The sequence below is a fragment of the Salvelinus sp. IW2-2015 genome, linkage group LG23 (assembly GCF_002910315.2).
Source record: "Salvelinus sp. IW2-2015 linkage group LG23, ASM291031v2, whole genome shotgun sequence".
In the NCBI taxonomy this organism is placed as follows: domain Eukaryota; kingdom Metazoa; phylum Chordata; class Actinopteri; order Salmoniformes; family Salmonidae; genus Salvelinus; species Salvelinus sp. IW2-2015.
In genome coordinates, this window is record NC_036863.1 from 47946592 (window position 1) to 47953414 (window position 6823).

Sequence of the window (6823 nt, forward strand, 5' to 3'; positions counted from 1 at the left end):
ATACACAGCCAAATCCTAAAATCCGCGCGCTCGACGACGTGCCAGTGGCGCCAAGATACACTACAGCATGTGTTACGCCTCATGTCCACCAGATGCATCAAACGCTTTGCGTTCCGCCAGAAGTAATTCATTATCAATCTAGCAGACCGCAATGCTACGTAGGGTGTGCAGCGCTAGACTTCTTCGGTGGGGTTTATCGATGGTTGGCATCCAACGTTATGGTGCATTACCGCCACCTACTGTACTGGAGCGTGGGACCAGAAACAGGGAGAAACTAAATCCTACCTGCCAGCCCTGTTGCTCTTCAAAAGATAACATATTTCAGACTATATCTAATGACGTTCTACTCCATATACTCTTTAAACAAATTTCCTGTATCCCCTTCTCCCTCATACTAGATCTCATCCTCTCCCGCTTATAATGTCCACACTGTATCAATACATACTCCACTGTCTCTGTTTCCTGGCAATAATCACATTTTCCTGTTGGATGCTTTCCTATCACATTTAAGGTCTGATTCAACTGGCTGTGTTCCATCCTTAATCTTGTAAATATAGTCTCCTCTCTCCTGTCCCTTCCTGCCATTCTCCCCTCCCCAATTTTCCTCTGAAACTTGAAATAAATGCCTGCCCTTAGTATCTCTATCCACTGCTCCACCATCACTGTTCATATCATGCTTTTTGCCTCTGCCTTGCTCATTGAAACTACCACATCAACATCCCCACTATTTAGTGCTTGTTTAGCCAGTATATCAACTGCCTCGTCCCTTCCACATGAGCTGGGACCCATGTAAATATTATCTGTATACCCACTTGTTTACTCCTGCCATGGGTTTGTAGTACCTCATAAAGCAGGTTTTGTCTGCTACGTGATATAAAGAACTGGAGACGCCTTAACCCGTGTGGCTCAGTTGGTAGAGCATGGCGCTTGCAACGCCAGGGTTGTGGGTTCATTCCCCTCGGGGGGACCAGGATGAATATGTATGAACTTTCCAATTTGTAAGTCGCTCTGGATAAGAGCGTCTGCTAAATGACTTAAATGTAAATGTAACACTGCACATGAATCAGAGCAAATAACTACCCTTTACCCCAAGGAACCTGAAGGCCCCCACCCTCTCCAAGTTGCTCCAAGCATACCTCATCTCACACCTTCCTCCTGGTAAAGAACACTGTCTGAGTTTTCTCTACAGAGAACCTGAATCCCCACATTAATGCCCACCGTTCCACCTCATCAAATGCTCCCTGTACCTTCCTGACTATGTATGGCACATTTCTTCCCCTCTTCCATAAGGCCCCATCATCTGCAAATAACGACCTCCCAATATCTGGCCGTACCTAAGAGTAAACATCATTTATCACGATTGAGAACAACAAAGGACTAATCTAACTCCCCTGTGGTATACCATTATCCACCAGGCAGCTGCCTGATAAAGGATTTCCTGTTTGGAAGGTTTATCCAGTTGTACGTTCTTCCTCCTAACCCCACAATATCAAGCTTGATTAACAATTAACAATATCAAACTTGATCCAAGATGGTGTAGCAGTCAGACGTCTTTGTCCTTCGTCTTGTCCCATGTACATATCCTTTTCTTCGCATAACTTATTTATATTTTTTCTAAACCTCAACTTCAAAACACTCTCCTGCAACCCGCCTCACCCAATGTTGTGCGGATCTGTCTTTTTTCTAAAGTATTTTTATTCACCTCGAATCCGGAATCCCCCAACAGAAGCTAGCCAGCTCACTAGCTACTAGTCAGCTAACCTTTAGCTCGGAAAGCTCTCGTCAGTTTGTACAACGCGACTCAAACCAGAGCATACCAGACCTATTTTCTCTCCATATCCCCGGGTTCCTACTGCAAGCTCTGGACATTTTCACCTGGATCATCGCAGCTAGCTAGCTGCTATCCGAGTGACTACTGGCTAACGTCAGTCCCGGAGCAAGCACCAATTAGCCTGGAACTAGCCCATGCTAGGCCCTTTCTCCCGGCTAGCTAAAGAGGCCCATCAGCCACTCCTGGGCTACAATACCCGGACCCCTTTGGTACGAGGCACGGAACCCCGCCGATCATTCACGACTGGACTACAACGTAATCTGCTCAAGGGGGTACTCAATGGGCCTCTACATCGCGACGTCCCCTGAATGCCCATCTGCTAGCCGCGGCCCGCTAGCTGTCTAGAGCATATTAGACTGTTAGCTGTATAGATCCATCGGCCAATTTCTTGGGCCACTATACCTATTTTGCCAATTGGACTTGGACCCCTCTGCTACTCGGAACCCTACTAGTCCATCACGACTGGTCTATCGACGTCACCGCACGCAGAGGCTAAAACAGACTTTCCTCCATCGAGACGTCCCTCTAAGGCCCTTCTGCTAACTTGCTAGCCCCGGCCTGCTAGCTGTCTGAATCGCCGTGTCTCCAGCCAGCCCATCCACTCACCGGACCCCTATTGATCACCCGGCTACGCATGCCTCTCCCTAATATCAATATGCCTTGTCCATGACTGTCCTGTTTAGTGATTGTCTTATTTGACTGTAGAGCCTCTAGCCCTGCTCAATATACCTTAACCTACCATTTAGTTCCATCTCCCACATATGCGGTGACATCACCTGGTTTAAACGTCTCTAGAGAATATCTCTCATCATTACTCAATGCCTAGGTTTACCTCCAATGTACTCGCATCCTACCATACCTCTGTCTATACATGCCTTGAATCTATTCTATCGCACCCAGAAACCTGCTCCTTTTACTCTCTGCTCTGAACGCACTAGACGACCAGTCCTGATAGCCTTTAGCTGTACCCTTAGCCTACTCCTCCTTTGTTCCTCTGGTGATGTAGAGGCTAGTCCAGGCCCTGCAGTGCCTAGCCCCACTCCTACTCCCCAAGTGCTCTCATTTGTTGACTTCTGTAACCGTAAAAGCTTTGGTTTCATGCATGTTAACATTATAAGCCTCCTCCCTAAGTTTGTTTTATTCACTGCTTTAGCACACTCTGCCAACCCGGACGTCCTAGCAGTGTCTGAATCCTTAGGAAGGATTAGGAAGGAAGACCACCAAAAACCCTGAAATTTCCATCCCTATCTATAACATTTTCTGACAAGATAGAACTGCCAAAGGGGGCGGTGTTGCAATCTACTGCAGAGATAGCTGGAGTTCTGTCTTACTATCCAGGTCTGTACCCTAACAATTTGAGCTTCTACTTTTAAAAATCCACCTTTCCAGAAACAAGTCTCTCACCGTTGCCACTTGCTATAGACCGCCCCCAGCTGTGCCCTGGACACCATATGTGAATTGATTGCCCACCCAATCTTCAGAGCTCGTGCTGCTAGGTGATCTAAACTGGGACATGCTTAACACCCCGGCCATCCTACAATCTCAGCTTGATGCCCTCAATCTCACAAGGTACAACCCCAAATCCGTAAACACAGGCACCCTCATAAATATGAGCCTAACCAACTTGCCCTCCAAATACACCTCTGGTGTTTTCAACCAAGATCTCAGCGATCACTGCCTGCATCCGTAATGGGTCTGCTGTCAAATGACCACCCATCATCACTGTCAAACGCTCCCTAAAACACTTCAGCGAGCAGGCCTTTCTAATCAACCTGGCCGGGGTATCCTGGAATGACATTGACCTCATCCCGTCAGTAGAGGATGCCTGGTTATTCTTTAAAAGTGCCTTCCTCACCCTCTTAAGCATGCCCCATTTTTTTTTAACCAGGAATAGATAAAGCCCTTGGTTCTCTCCAGAGCTGACTGCCCTTGACCAGCACAAAAACATCCTGTGGCATACTGCATTAGCATTGAATAGCCCCGTGATATGCAACTTTTCAGGGAAGTTAAGAAAACCTCTTTCAGCTAGGGGGCAGAATTTTTATGTTTGGAAAAATAACGTTCCCAAGGTAAACGGACTATTTCTCAGGTCCAGATGTTAGAATATGCATATAATTGACAGATTAGGATAGAAAACACTCTAAAGTTTCCAAAACTGTCAAAATATTCTGTGAGTATAACAGAACTGATTTTGCAGGCGAAAACCTGAGGAAATCCAACCCGGAAGTGCCTTTTATTTTGTCCATGACTGTCCAGCTCTTCCTAAGCAACAACCAACACAGGACATACTAATCATCTCTCTTCTGAGCAACAGAACACTAGCTGGAGAAGGAGTCTGTAATGGGATACAGCTGTATCCTGACGAGGGGGCGGGATCAGCTCTCCAATCATCAATGGTGCCGACCAATCAGCTGCTTGGGGGAATCCAGGAAGCCATCTTCCTGAAACACACACATACAAACAAAACCACAACACAGGAACTAGGGAACGTAACAAGCACAAACTCAAAAGTTCTTGGAAACTGTAAAGTCCATGGAGAATAAGAGCACCTCCTCCCAGCTGCCCACTGCACTGAGGCTAGGAAACACTGTCACCACCGATAAATCCACTATAATTGAGAATTTCAGTAAGCATTTTTCTACGGCTGGCCAAGCTTTCCACCTGGCTACCCCTACCCCGATCAACAGCCCTCCACCCCCCACAGCAACTCGCCCAAGCCTCCCCACTTCTCCTTCACCCAAATCCAGATAGCTGATGTTCTGAAAGAGCTGCAAAATCTGGACCCCTACAAATCAGCCGGGCTAGACAATCTGGACCCTCTCTAAAATTATCTGCCAAAATTACTAGCCTGTTCAACCGCTCTTTCGTATCGTCTGAGATTCCCATAGATTGGAAAGCTGCCGCGTTCATCCCCCTCTTCAAAGGGGGAGACACTCTAGACCCAAACTGCTACAGACCTATATCTATTCTACCCTGTCTTTCTAAGTTAGTTAAACAGATTACCGACCATTTCGAATCCCACCATACATTCTCCGCTATGCAATCTGGTTTCAGAGCTGGTCATGGGTGCACCTCAGCCACGCTCAAGATCCTAAACGATATCATAACCTCCATCGATAAGAGACATTACTGTGCAGCCGTATTCATCGACCTGGCTAAGGCTTTCGACTCTGTTAAAACTTCTTCTAACTAGGGGGCGCAGTTTTCACTTTTGGCTAAAAAGGCGTACCCATTTGAAACTGCCTATTTCTCAGCCCCCGAAACTAGAATATGCATATAATAGTCAGATTAGGATAGAAAACACTCTGAAGTTTCCAAAACTGTAAGAATTTTGTCTGTGAGTTAAACAGAACTGATATTGCAGACGAAAACCTGAAAAAAATCCAACAAAGAAGTGGCCCTCTTTTTGAGACCTCTCTGTTCCAATGCATTCCTATTGCCCATGTAAAGTCATATCAATAAGACTTATTTTTCTATGTCTTCCCTAAGSTGTCAACAGCCTTTAGACATAGTTTCAGGCTTTTATTTTGAAGAATGAGCGTGAAAGGACACATTGCGTAAGTGGATAGGTGGGGGCTCTCCGAGTGATTTTTTCGCGAATGTGAAAGGCAGCCATTGTTCCTCTCGGTCCTAGTGAAAAGCCAACTGTCCCGGTTGATTTATTATCGAATAGATATTTGAAAAACACCCTGAAGTTGGATCAAAAACAACGTTTGACATGTTTATGTGGACATTATGGATATAATTTGGAATTTTTTCCGGCGTTGTCGCAAACGCTTTTTCCGGGGGATTCATGGGCATGACGCAGCAAACAAACGGAGGTATTTGGATATAAAAATATCTTTATGGAACAAAAGGAACATTTGCTGTCTAACTGGGAGTCTCGTGAGTGAAACCATCCGAAGATCATCAAAGGTAAACGACTAATTTGATTGCTTTTCTGATTTTTGATACCAAGTTACCTGACGCTAGCTGTTCTTATTGTTTTGTCGAGCGATCGATACATTTACACAAATGCAAGTATTGCTTGCGCTGTAAAGCATAATTTCAAAATCTGAGACGACAGATGGATTAACAAAAGGCTAAGCTGTGTTTTGCAATATTGCACTTGTGATTTCATGAAATTATATTTTATTATATACCGTTCGCGCTAGGCTACGCTATGCTAGTCAGGGTTTTTGATGACAAATATCCCGGATCCAGGATGGGGAGTCCAGAAAGGTTTTAATCACAACATTCTTATTGGCAGACTCAACAGCCTTGGTTTCTCAAATGATTGCCTCGCCAGGTTCACTAACTACTTCTCTGATAGAGTTCAGTGTGTCAAATCGGAGGGCCTGTTGTCCGGACCTCTGGCAGTCTCTATGGGGGTGCCACAGGGTTCAATTCTCGGGCCGACTCTCTTCTCTGGATACATCAATGATGTTGCTCTTGCTGCTGGTGATTCTTTGATCCACCTCTACACAGACGACACCATTCTGTATACCTCTGGCCCTTCTTTGGACACTGTGTTAACTAACCTCCAGACGAGCTTCAATGCCATACAATTCTCCTTCCATGGCCTCCAATTGCTCTTAAATGCAAGTTAAACTAAATGCATGCTCTTCAACCGATCGCTGCCCGCACCTTTCCGCCCATCCAGCATCACTACTCTGGACGGTTCTGACTTAGAATATGTGGACAACTACAAATACCTAGGTGTCTGGTTAGACTGTAAACTCTCCTTCCAGACTCACATCAAACATCTCTTATCCAAAATTAAATCTAGAATCGGCTTTCTATTTCGCAACAAAGCATCCTTCACTCATGCTGCCAAACATACCCTCGTAAAACTGACTATCCTACCGATCCTCGACTTCGGCGATGTCATTTACAAAATAGCCTCCAGCACTCTATTCAGCAAATTGGATGCAGTCTATCACAGTGCCATCCGTTTTGTCACCAAAGCCTCATATACTACCCACCACTGCGACCTGTACGCTCTCGTTGCTG